Raw genomic sequence first — 14,437 nt, forward strand, 5'->3', positions numbered from 1 at the left:
AATTGCTATTTGGTATCAGAGGAAATGTGCTAAGAAATGTCCGTGGGCAAAAGAAGGAAATAGTGATTAGCTCTAGATTATGGGTAAGACTCTACAAATTTGGGTGGGTCACCTATGTAATATTGATAGATCTCGAATATCAGAGTTCCTAGGTCTCTCATTGGGTGGAATGAAAAAATTCTGTAGAATTAGATTGTGTCAGTTAATCTGTCTAAAATTATTGCTCTCCTCCTTAGGTTTTCTATTTACTATTAAAAACTTAATTGGATCAGGGGAAGGATGATCCATCTAGGGAAGGTCTTTCTGTGATGGTTGCTGGGCTAAGCATTGCAAGGGGAGTATTGCTTTATTGACTCTGGTCACAGATGAGTTCATATTCTTTGAACACATATTAGAAATAGATGTTTTTAAGCCTCCCTCCTTTCCCTCCACAATATAAGCTTCTATTCAATTGGATGATTTTATTTCCTTTCTATATTGACCCCAGTTATGGCTCCTAGGTGATAGGTGAAAATGCCACATCAATTACATAATTGTTACTGTTGCTATGATTTTAATGGTGTGATATCTGCACATGCTTGTAAATTTAAATATTATCTTATTAGAATTAGCTCTGGCCAAATATGTGGATTAAATGCAGATGAGGTAGTGATACCCACCTCTGCATTCACCATCTTTGATGGTGAACCAAATCTCCCACCTGCAGTCCCCACCCCTGACCATGGATAAAAGTATATCAGCGTACATTGGAGTGGGGAACATTTCCAGGGGCTTCCACTGAGTCCTTCTTAACGTGATAGCTCTCAGTGGGTCAAAGAACCAAATTGGGAGTTCTGTTCCATCTCTTTCCACTATGTGTTCTAAGATCAGAGGAAGAAACAACATGGGTCAGTTGTCCCACTGGACCTACTGGGAGATGGTCTTGGGTCAAGAATTCATCTATCACCTGACTGATGTTATGAGTGGTAGATCACAGTAGTGTTTTAGGTCTCAGGGAGCTAACTTCAGTATGAAGTCAGTACCTAATAACTCTCATAACATTTGCAAATGTCCACAGATTCCCTCAAGGAATGCTTGGATGAATATTTATAATATACATCGAAGGCCACTTGTTGAGATTGTCCTCAGATGGAAGGGGGTTTGGACTTATAAATTAGCCTAGGTCTGAACACTATGTAAGAGGTCATAATCAGCCCCAAAATTTGAATTGGATTTCTCACCACACCACCAATACCTGGGATTTGCTCACTCATGTATGTCAAGTGGAACTCAAAGCTGTCTGTTTAATGCCTGATGACAAATAGCCCACTAACCACTGTCATTTTATTCCTGGACATCAAAACCCTCCACCACTCTGTTCTCTGTGTAGCTTATAATAGTTTTTATTCCCCCTACCCTCTACTACTCCAGAATCCCATTGTTTCCACTGAGGTCAGGAAAGCAATTTTCTTTGTAACTCCTCTAGTCATCTCTAGCATGGAAGAATGGCCAACATACTGTTTTCAGAGAAAGCCAATGCCCGTTCATGGATGCATTTTTAAGACTTTGGTGAAGGGAGTGTCCTGTGGGTCTCCTGGAGTTGTGATGGTTAGGACATGGCTGAAGAGGGTATATGTATGAGGCCTGGTCTACCGTTCCCATCTCCCTGAGCCTTCTGACTCCTCCCCCTATACGTTTGCCAGGAAAGTTCTGACATAACAACTTCGTTGGCCTTAGGCCATTCCTGAATCCTAGTTTAATTAGACAACCAAGAAGACTTCTCATTCTGTTCCCAGTGAGGTGAGTGTATCAAAAAATGTGGCCTAAATGCAGTTTTATATTTTGGCATCTTTGGTCTAATACCATTAGTGTCTACTCTCATGCATCCTACCCCCACTTACTCCTCTGGATATAAATTGGCAATGTTTTGACAGCTCTTTTGGCATATAAGCTATTTCCTCCCAGATGGGGCCTTGAATTCTCTGCCTTGGATCTGCTAGGGTTTACCTTGTATTGTTTTGTACAGAGAGGTACCTGCCTCTGTCAGGGAGATTTAGGGACACAGAGTTCTCAGCCTCATCTGTGTTCTGTCCACATTTAGCCTTCTCGTTGTCAGGGTCTCACCCTTCTCCATCAGAGCCATTGCATAAAAGATCTGGTGGAGCTGAGCATCTAATTGGTATCCCAACTCAGCATTACTTACCATCAGACTCTGGTTTCCATCACAGACATATTAGCCCTATGGCTATAGGAGACAAAGCGCTACTGCAAAGTTATGAGAAAGGCTTTCTGATTTTCCACTTGAGTTATGAGCTGGGCAGTTAAAGACTCCAATTGACTCTTTCTCTGGGGGTCCGTCAGCTCTCTAGGCTGTCAGAAGCAACTAACTAGCTCCCCAAACATCCCGATCAACAATTGTTACCATAGAAACTAAATGCCACAGTTATATAATCTCTTCATCCCTTGTCTTCCATTTGCACTTCCTGCCAAGCCATCTTCAGTGATTACTCATTTAATTATAATGCCACTGCATCCCATGGAATACTGCTGTTTCGTTTACCTCTTAGAAGGAAGGTATCTGTGCCCTCCTCAAATATATGGGCAACCTCATCTTAGAATTGCGTCAGCAGGGCTGGTTTCCACAGGCTCTTCCTATTGTATCAGCTGTGGTTTTGGTCTTGGAAGGAAACAAATAAGACATTTATGTGGGCTAAAGAAATTTTAATAAAGTGACTATAAAGTTGTGATCATAATTAAGAGAGGATAACAGGGGATGGTGAAGCACCCTAGCTATTGCGGACACTGCTATGTGTTGCCACCTCTAGGTCTGGAGAGGGAACAAGGGAAAGGAATAGTTAGCAGAGTTCAGACAGTAGCTGTGGTTACAGGAGAGGACCACTTAACAGACTTGATGGCTTGGGTAGAGCAGCAGGCAAGCCATCGAGACATAATAGGAAGGGATCCAGAGTTATAAACACCAATATCTCACTTTCCCTGAATCTTCTGCTCATCTGTGCTTCCTGTTAGCCACATCCAGCTGGAAATTAGATGCAAGGCAGCCTACTGATCTGCTCCACAGAGATCATCTCCCAGGGCTGAGAGCAGCCTGGGCAAGTATGGAGAGTGACTGCGAGGTAGCAATAGAAAACTGCTGGCTCACAGGGGTACTGTTATACTCCCATTTGACAGATGAGAAAACTAAGGTTCCGAGAGCAAGAGGCAGTTGCCTGAAGTCTTTCAGCTCACAAGCTGGGGTTTCAGTAAAAATGGATCAATTCCAGTGACTCTTCAGTGCCTTGGAAACTGCTTCAAAGAGCACTTGTTTGACATTTTATTCTACAAAGAACTTTCTTCCTAAATAGTGTGTTTTGATCATCACTAGAAATGCTTCTGAGATAGGAATTGTTATTATTTCACTTTACAGGGGTGAAATCTGGGACCAAGAGAGTTTAAACTATGTTGCTAAGCCTCACAGTTCATAAGTGGCAGAGAGCATCCCGACGGCAGGTCTGCTGGACTCCCAATACCAAACACAGGCACCATGTCAGTGGACGAGGGTTTGCTTTTTTTCTTGCGGTTTTTTTCTGGCCGCCCCCTTTCATTTTTAATGTGGTTCATTCATAGATCTAGCCCAGAGGCACTTTTCCCCCATCTGTTTTCCGAAAGCTAACTTTTGAGAAAATTGTAAAACGGAGAGTTTCTCTTCCCGCATTCCCTTGAGCACTCAACCTTGGTGTTCATCCCATCCTGTGAGCTTTGCCATCTCTAGGCACTTAGGAGTGGTCTGCCCCTGCTCACAGCACAGGAATATGAAAGCAGGGAATTCACTTTTGCTTTGTTGGGACAGACATTTCAGTATCAGCTCTGGGTTATTAGATTTACTGGGCTATAAATAACACTGATTGAAAAACACAACATTTTTTTTAATGGCTCAGGGCTTACCATGACATCAGCAGGGAAGAAATAATTAGCAAAAAAATGGGACAAATGTTGCTGGAGTATTCCCCTAACCCATTTAAAGAATTGTGAAAATGATACTATTCTCTAACATTATTATTATTTTATTTTTGGTTACTTTTCTCCTGGGAATTATGCTATAAGAATGATTTACCCCTGTGGTCGTATTCTGGCAATCCTATTTAAAGTAATAAAGACATTATTTGACTTTTTTTTTGAGGCAGCTGTAAGTTTGCATCATGTTGAATTAGCGGATTTCTTACTTGCAGGTCTATTTCTTATTGATTTGAGGTCAGTATTATCACTTTCTTTGCTGTCACATTATGCAAAAAATGAGTTCTCATTTAGAGTGTCCGGTGACAATCTCTACTTTAGTCACTGAGCAAATTTTGCACCTGGCTTTGTCTTTCAATTAATTTCTATGCCCTAGATGTGGTGTTCAAGTAAGAATGAAAATAAACATCTAAAAACTGTGTTTTCATATATATGGAATCTAAAAAAAAAGGTTCTGATGAACCTAGGGCCAGGACAGGAATAAAGACACAGACGTAGAGAATGGGCTTGAGGATATGGGGAGGGGGAAGGGTAAGCTGGAACGAAGTGAGAGAGTGGCATGGACATATATCCACTACCAAATGTAAAATAGCTAGTGGGAAGCAGCCGCACAGCACAGGGAGATCAGCTCGGTGCATTGTGACCACCTGGAGGGGTGGGTTAGGGAGGGTGGGAGGCAGAAGCAAGAGGGGAGAAGGTTTTGGGGATATATGTATGCATATAGCTGATTCACTTTGTTATAAAGCAGAAACTGACACAACATTGTAAAGCAATTATACTCCAATAAAGATGTTTAAAAAAAAAAAAGGACAGTAAACAGCACAAAATAATTTTAAAAAAACCACTGTGTTTTAATTAGAGGACGAAAAGTAACATCCCAGGTTAATGTTTCCCACTCTAGGATTGAATAATGCATGTAACATGATTTTACTGAGTACCCCCTATGTGCTAGCACTGTAACACATGCTGGAGACAGAGTCCACGGTGGCTGGAGCTAGCTGCATGGAGAGGAAGGCTTCAGGAAATGTGTTCCAAGAGGTAGCCATGGACTAGATCATGTGGGATCTGGGTAGGGAGCACCCAGGACAATGATGTATTTCTTCTCTCGATGGTTAACTTTCCAGTAAAGTAGATTTGAGTGAAACAAGAAAGGCTGGATGCAAAGCTGGTGCAGAGCTGGGAATGAAGCTGAAAATGTTGGCATGTGTTCTCACTGTTGTTGAAACCTTGAAATAGCACTACCCTTGACTTCAAGCCATGACCGAGAGCCAGCCGAGGCTGGTGCCTGTACTCACACCTAGCATCTCAACTGGTGAGGCCTCAGAGGCATGGTGGCTCTCCCCCAGTTAGAGGTTTGGAAACATCCAATCCCTCATTTGCAAAATGAGAGCAATAGTTCCTTCCTCATGAGAATGTCATGAGTATTCTCTGAGGCAATTTATTTAAAATGCTCATCTCAGAGCCTTGCACATATTAAGAGCTTAATAAATATTTGCTGTTAGAATGATTATATAATAATGGTTATAAAGGATTATTTTAAGCATGGCTTTGGGCTCTCTGGGAAATGACATACAGACATATGGGGTCATTTTCCGAGAAAAGCTAATCAGCTGTAGTGATGATGGTAATTTAAGTGGAGAATTTCCCTTTTGAATAATAACCTTGATCTTATTCCAAGGTATTCTTTAAAAGTGCCTTTTCTTGACCCCCCCCCCCAAACATTAAACTACATTAGCTAATGAAGTGAATAACGCTACTGATGGGCTTGACATTTTCTGGCCAGTTGAAAAAATTAACCCTGCTGACTATATACAGCCAGGAAATTGGTAACCTTTCAGCCACTAGCATCATTATGAAGCATAACAAAGGTAAAGAGAAAATGATTTATGCCTTGAAAATGTACTGTGGAGTCATGCATGGCCATGAACACAAGGTTGGATTTCTAGGAAGGCAGTTCTCCAGCTGCTGCGTAAATGCAGAAACTAAAATATAGATTAACACCACATTGTCCCAGAAATGCACCTTTTAAGAGTCTAGCTGCCTTTTACACAGCTTTATTGAGGTATAACTGATATACAAAGAACTCCAAATATTTAATGTACACAATGTGATGAGTTTGGACATATGCAAACAGTCACGATACCATCACCATAATCAAGGTAATAAAGATAGCCATCAATTCTCAGAATTTCCTTGTGTCCTTGTGGTAAGAGCACTTTACGTGAGAACTACCCGCTTCACAAATATTGACATGCTCGATACTATATTGGTAAGTATAGATAGACACTATGTTGTATGGCGGATCTCTCCAGAACACATTCATCTAGCATAACTGAAACTTTATACCCACTGAACAACTCTCCCCATATCACCCACCTCCCACCTTGCGGCAACCACTGTTGTATTCTCTACTTCTCTGAATTTGACTACATTAGGTTTCTCATATAAGTGGAACCATTGCAGTATTTGTCCTTCTGGGACTGGCTTATTTCGCTCAGCATAGTGTCCTCCAGGTTTATCCATGTTGTTGCATATGGCAGAATTTCCTTCTTTTTTAAGGCTGAATAATATCCCATTGTATGTGTATACCACATTTTTTCTTTATTCATTCCTCTGTCATTGGACACTTGGCTTCGCCCATATCTTGTCGATCGTGAATGAGGCTGCAGTGAATACGGGAGTGCAGATATCTCTTTGGTTTTCATGTGTTTTAATGTTGCAGCTTGGTGCTGTGGATATCATGTGCTTGTATTGATTTGCTATTATTATTAGCTCCGTTTTGCAGGTGAGGAACCCAAGGCTTATAAGGACCCCATTTTAGTGTAAGTTTCCTGTGTCCTGCCTTTGAGGATTACAGTGTGAGACCGCGAGCGTGGACTCCAATCTAGACTGATCTATGCTTGTGTCATATAGTCACAGAAAGTGGTACTGCATTGTCTAGGACACACATGTACCCTCACTGTTGTAGCTGTCCTCTCTCTCACCTCCAACTACTGTACTATTAACAGAAACAAGACACCATGAACCAGAGTTCCTTCTAAGCTTTGAGCAAGCAGGACTACTGGCCTACTTCTCTGATTTCCTATCCTTCCCATTGTTTCCCACCCCTATGCTCCAGCTGCACAGTTCTTTTTGTGCCTTAATATGCCAGATTTATTTCCACCTCAAGGAAGTTTCACTTCCTACTTTCTCTGGGCTCATTTCCCTCTGGACTTTACTGTGTCTTTCTAGCATCCAAATCTTAGTATAGCTCAGGTATTACCTCTGCCGAGAGGTCTTTCCTGATATTTCTGTCCTGCAAACTTCAACGCTGTCCACTCCCTATAGATTTTAATTTTCAGGGTAGCATTTTCACATTTGTTTGTGTATTTGTGAATTGTCAGTATCCCCCACTGAAATGTGCAGTCATTCAGGTAAGAACTCACCTGTCTTGGTCAATGCTGAATGCCTAATGCAGTGTACGTAGTAGGCACTCAGGAAACCTTGTTAAAAGGGCAGATGAATATTGTAGTGAGAAGAAAATATCATGGGAGCCAGTGTGTCTAATTACTCCATGTAAAATTCACTTCTTTAGCATATCAGTTGCATCTGTACTTGAGAATCAGTGCCTGAATGTGGGGTTTATGAAAAAGGCAAAACAAGGGGTAGACTTTGCTCAATTATCAGAGACTCTCTGACACTCTAAGGGAAAATGCCTTCCTGGCATAATAAGACAGCGAAGAAAGCAACAGTCCAGGCTGAGAATTACTGGCAAAATGGCTCATAGGTTTAGTGTAACATGGTGTTAAGGGGACTTCTGAAAAGCAACACATTAAATCTCATGGCAAAACTCATTTCTTGTCTTATTTTGCATAATAGTTCCAGATAATCAAAAGAGGAAAATAATTCTGATACTATAATATACTCAGAGAAATTTTTAAATGGTATGACAATAGAAAGCACAATGTAAGGAAAGTCTGCAAGCAGAAAGATACACTCTCAGACTACAAGGCTAATCCATTTCTTTAACATATGTGCACGCGCACACACACACACACACACGCACACACACACACACACACTATTCTCATGCCTTAACTTCTTGTTTTAGCCTTACTTATAGTAAGCGTCTCACCTGACAGCAAATGAGATTTTTCTCCTGACCACAGGAGGTTTCAGTGAATTAAAGGCCAGAGGCCCTGATGTCCCCTGAAGAGGACCAGCTTGGAGAAGTGGGTGGGAAAGTGCCTTTCTAATATGTTCTGTGATTATAACTTTAATCATAGTTACATTTTGTTGGATCGTACCATATGCTAAGCTCAGTGCTTAGTCCTTTTTTCATATTATTTTCAAAACAATATCCAAGAGGAGGTACTGTTAAAGTCCACATTTTTAAGGTTGAGAAAAATAAATTTAGGGGAATGTTCAGTATCACCCAGGCAGTGAGTGATAAGGCCCATATGATGCCAAGATGTGCTCATCTCCTGTGCTCATAATGTCAAGGTGTATGTCCAATGCTCTGGGTCCCGGGGCATCATGTAATGATGCTATAGCAATAACACTTACAAAGCACTTACCGCGTACCTGGCCCTGTTCAGAGTTCTCCACGTTTGAACTCATTCAGTGCTCACAATGACCTGTGAGATAAGTATTATTACAATATTATTGTTCTTGTTGTTCTTCCCATTTCATAAATAGGAAAAAATCAAGGCCGAGAATACTTGAAGAGCTTGCCCAAGCCCTCGCATACAGTAACTGGTGAAAGTTTTGAACCCAGGTTCTCTGACTCCAGAATTCATGCTCTGAGGCGGTGTGTAATATACCATGACGATACAGGCTATTGTGTTTTCCTGTCTTTCGATCCAAAAGTCTCATGACCATTGATTTGGAAGAAAGCCTTTCATGATAGGTGCTCCGTTGGGGGTGAATATTATTAGTCACTATCATGCCCTAGGTGAAAGAGTTAAGGATCTTTCTGGAAGAAAGCCCCCAAATCTGAACTGACCTAATGCCTAGTGTTTCTAGGGCACAGCCCTTTGACTCAGAGACCCTGTCTAGAAAAGCCCAAACTGTGGACCTCATTTTCTGTGGGAGTATTTTGGTGGAAGGGCCTGTTGGTTAGTGTTAGTTATTTATTTGTTTACTTGTCCATTTCTTGTCTTCCTCTCTGGCACATCAGCTTCATCAGAGAGAGACTTTTTCTGGCTAGTTTAGCTTTGCATGCACAGTTCTTAACCCAGTGACTGAAAGATAGTAAGCATTCAATAGGTATTTGTCCAAAAGAAGAAGTGAACTTTGTAAAGAAATTCCAGGAGGCAGTGGTAGAGTGGAAATAGCATGACAGTTTCGGAATCGACATAATTGAGTTTGCGTCCCGGTTCTCCTATTCTGTAGGAAGGTGATGGGCGTCAGGCACAGCAAGTTTTGTCCTGGCCCCTATTTTATAGCAACACAACCTTGGGTAAGGCACGTAATCTTTCAGGGTCTCAATTTCTTCACATGGCAAATGGAGAATAAACATTCCTGCCTCCAGGGGTGTTGACTGGGATGAGTTCGTGAATGTAAAGTACTTAGTAAGAGGTCTTGTTAATAATAAACATCAGGTTCCTTCTTGTTTCCTTCTCATCCCTAATTGTTTTTAGTGGCAATCGGGACATCAGCGCACACCAGCAGCATTAAAGGTTCTTGCTTTCTTGCTCTCTTCACTTGAGAACCCATAGCTTTTCTTTTTTACCAACAAATTCACATCTGGGTGGTAAATATCCTGCAATGATAGGCAAAGATATTTATGTTGTTTCAGTAAGTGTAAAAGCCTTATAGCACAGGATGCAGAGTGTGATTTCATGGGTATAAAAAAGGTGTGGGCTTCCCTGGTGGCGCAGTGGTTGAGAGTCCACCTGCCGATGCAGGGGACGCGGGTTCGTGCCCCAGTCCGGGAGGATCCCACATGCCGCGGAGCGGCTGCGCCCGTGGACCGTGGCTGCTGGGCCTGCGCATCCGGAGCCTGTGCTCCGTGGCGGGAGAGGCCACAGCAGTGAGAGGCCCGCATACCGCAAAAAAAAAAAAAAAAAAAAAAAAAAAGTGTATATTTCCATAGGAAAATTCTAGAAATGTATACACAAAATGTTAAAAGTGGTATTGATACTATTAGTGGTAAGATTTTGGATTATTTTCTCTTCTTCCATTTTTTAAAAGTTTGTCTTATTTTTTACATATTCTAAGATGAACATGGTGTTACTTTGTATCCAAAAATACAGTGCTTCAAGTTGTATGGCTTGACTAGTACAAAGCAGAGGGAAAAAGTCTCCTTGAATATGGTTCAGACTTTATTTTTCAACTAAATTCAGTGAGAAATGGAGGAATATCTCATGGGAGTGAAGACAGAAGTCATTTACTTTAGGCCTCCACATGTCTTTTTCTGAAAGGACATGAGATGAGGAAGCTGTGAAGACCTAATGGAGATTTTCTCTCACACCCACCTGCTGAATCAAGGTAGAGAATGGATATTCCTTTATCACTGATGCTCTTTCCACTAGAGCATAACACAAGCTGATAAATCATGGCCGTTGCCAAGGTGGGGGGCAGGCACCGAGAGCCCTCACTTAGTTCAGGTATGCTTACCCTCTGTCCTAGAAATGTTCCTAGAGAGATTTGTAGGCATCACGTTTCTCTGAATTGAATTCTTAAGGGAGTCTGCTGTGTAAATTAATTCTGCTGAGAATCTGTAGGAGGGTTAGTGAGCCCCTTGGAAATTCTCTGGAGAGAAATTCCAATTTCTCTCAATTTACTTTTCTTTTTTTTTTTTTAGCTCATTCAGTGAAATAAAATAAGCATATTTGTGTATTATTAATTATTGTATATCAGCATTTTAATTTTATTTATTTTTTAAGGGCATTAACATCTTTTCCAGCTTTTATTGAGACCTAATTGACTGTAACATTGTGGAAGTTTAAGTTATACAGTGTGATGATTTGATACACGTATATATTGGAAAATGATTGCTGCAGTTAGGCTAGTTTAACACTTCCAAGACCTCACATAACTACCTTTTTCTGCATGTGTGTTGAAATCCTTTAAGATCTATTCTCTTGGCAACTTTTAACCATATGATATTGTTAACTATAGTCACCATTGCTGTACCTTACATCCCCAGAACTTATTCATCTTATAAGTGGAAGTTTATATTTTTTGACCAACATGTCCCCATTTCCCACATCCCCCAGTCCTTGACAACCACCATTCTATTCTCTGTTTCTATGAGTTTGGCTTTTTTAGATTCCATATATAAATGAGATCATACATTATTTGTCTTTCTTCGTCTGACTTATTTCACTTAGCATAATGCCCTCAAGATTTATCCATGTTGTGGCAAAAAACAGGCTTTCTTCTTTTTATGGCTGAATAACATTCCATTGTATATAGATATAGATGTATATCACATTTTCTTTATCTCTTCTTCTGTTGACAGACATTTAGGTTGTTTCCATGTTGTCTTGGCTATTGTAAATAATGCTGCAATGAACATGGGAGTGCAGATATCTCTTCAAGATAGTGATTTTGTCTCCTTCAGATATATACCAAGAAGAGGAATGTAGTTGTATTTTAAATTTTTTAAGGAACTTCCATGCCATTTTCCATAGTGGCTACACCAGTTTACATTCCCACTAACAGTGCATGAGTGTTTCCTTTTCTCCACATCCTTGCCATCAGTTGGTATCTCTTGTCTTTTTGATAATGGCCATTCTAACAGGTGTGGGGTAATTGCTCATTGTGGTTTTGATTTGCATTTCCCTGATGATTAATGATGTTGAGCATCGTTTATGTATCTGTTGGCCATTTGGATGTTTTCCTTGGAAAAATGTCTATTCAGGTCCTTTGTCTATTTTAAAAAATTTTATTCAAGTGTACTAGATTTACGATGTTGTGTTAGTTTCAGGTATACAGCAAAGTGTGTCAACATTTTTAATGGTTGCTTTGTATTCCATAGGGTGGATGTCTCAAAATTTAATCAGTTTCTAAGTGTTCAATGTTTAGATTGTTTCTGATATTTGTTTTTTCATAGCATTTAACATTATTGCAGTTATAGATTTGAATACATCCATAGGCTATGTGTTTCCAAAGAATATATGTTTCTGAGACTCTGGTTACATAACGCCAAATTATTTTGCAGAATTCTTACACAACTTCCACCAGCAGCAGAAGAGAGTTTGCATTTCTTGCTGACTAATTTTGGGTATTATTTTTATTGAAACATGCCAGTTTGACAGCTGAAAGTGGTCTCATATTGGAAGAATTTTTATTTCTTTGCTTGCTAGTGTGGTTGAAAAAATTTCCCTTGAGGGTTTATATACCATGACGGTGCCTTCTGATTTTTTAGTGGATCATAGTACAAACTTGGGAAGCAAAATTACTTGTACATATTCTATTTTATTAGCTCAATAACCTAGGGCCACTTAACCTCTCTGTGCCTCATAAGATAACAATAATAACAGTACCAGATGATATTATCTGAGCCCCCAGATCCACCTTTGCATGAACGCCACGCTTGAAATTCCGGTTATGTCAATGGTCAGACTTGGATTTCAATCTCTTGCAACTTAAGGAGTCTTGTCTGATTCAGGGATAAGCGAGTTCTTTATCATTTCAGATGCTCAGACCGGGGATGGATGAGACCACTGTTTGGGGGTATTGTTAACAGTGACTCATGCTTCAGAAAACGTGTAAAACTAGACCTCTAAGCATATTCCTATATTAAAATTCTATACAGTATTTTTCATTATTTCAGAGTCTTACCCAGTAAAATGTAAGTTGCTTAATGGTTTGCCCTGATTTATGTTTGAAAAGATGTCTGTCAGCCTGAAAACCCTAGTCATTTCCGCCAGGATTTGTGCGTTGAATTTCTTCCTCCACTCCAGATATACTCTCTGCCCTTTTCCACCTTGTGTGTGCCTTAGGAGAGCTGACTTGTTAGATTACATCAGTGGGTTCTCTGGCCTGTGCCAAGAACTGGTAGGAGAATGGAGGCCTGAAGAAGAGTGTGGTGATGGTGTTTATTTCCCTGGGTCCATTCTTATAACATCACCAATGCTGACTGCTTCCTTTAACCAGAGCTATAGTGCTTCAGGTGACCGTTTCCACAGAGCTCTCTCCATCTCCAGGTTCTGGTAACTGCTTCCTTACTTTGCTGTTTTATCTTAGGAATGGTAATGATGCCTTATGGTTTCCTAGTATTCTGCCTACATGTAAGACTCTCCTTAGATTACCCATTTGTGTGTACTATCGGCTTCTTCCTAAGATCCCAAGTGATACAGAGAAATGTATTTTCCCACTCTCTGGCTAGTTGTCTAAACCTGTAGTGTTCAAAGACTCAGCCGTTGGCGTCTGGCCCAAGAAATCCTACCACATATCAAGTTATCAAGTTATATCCCAGAACCAATAGCCCTGGAAAACGCCAGTTAGAATTCAGGTCGATGTTGTTGACAACCCACTTAAACACACACGAATTAACCAAACCAGTAAATAATCATGCAAAAGAGTTAATATTGGAAACTTGTTGAGCGTTTATTTCTTACGTTTTATGTTTTTCATGTATGCTGATCTTGGATAACTATCACTCTCAATGCTCATGTAGAAATCTTACTGAGAGGAGTCCTAGGAATCATTAATATAAAATTATAAAGAGAACTAGTCTCCAGCTTAAGTCGAACACTTTATATTTTATGGAGCTAGTACTGGATACATATTTGTTCAGAGTATGGCCTTGGATATCAAAAAATCCTGGTTTAGATTCCTAACTCCACTACTAACTAGTTGTAAGTGTCCTTGAGAAATTACATAACATTTCTAACCTCTATTTACCTCACTTGTAAAATGAAGGTTATAATAGTATTTATTACACGTTGTATATAAAGCACTTAGTAGGGGTAAGTGCTCTATTAAATGTTATCTATTATCAGTATCATTGTGACTCCTATACTATTTTTTCCATGAATAGGCATCATTTTACCATCCATAACTAAGGCTCATAAACTCTATAGTCCATAGGGGCCAACAGGTTAACGTATGAGTGAAGTAAGGTAGGCATAAGAAGTCATTTTGCCATCTTAATCTTTCCTTTGTAGTCCTACTTTTAAGAGACACAGAGAGGATGAGAGAGAGAGAGACAGAGATATTTCTCTACTGTGTGAAAAAAAATCCTTATAAGCTCGATGACAAAGGGCAAGTGACTCTGAGCCTAGTTTCCCAAGGACTGCTAGGTTTTATCAAGAGAAAAATGATTGATTTTTGAAGAGAATTAGAATGTTGTATGTGAAACTTCCCAGTTCTTTTTATTAAGATAATTTTTCAGAGCAGTTTTAGTTCACACAAAAAATTGAGGGTTGCAGTGATTTCTCTTATACCTCCTGCCCCTATACCCATAGTTCTCCCATTATTGACATCACCTACCAGATTGGTGTATTTGTTACAA

This window comes from Pseudorca crassidens, chromosome 3 (genome assembly GCF_039906515.1).
Source record: "Pseudorca crassidens isolate mPseCra1 chromosome 3, mPseCra1.hap1, whole genome shotgun sequence".
NCBI lineage: Eukaryota > Metazoa > Chordata > Mammalia > Artiodactyla > Delphinidae > Pseudorca > Pseudorca crassidens.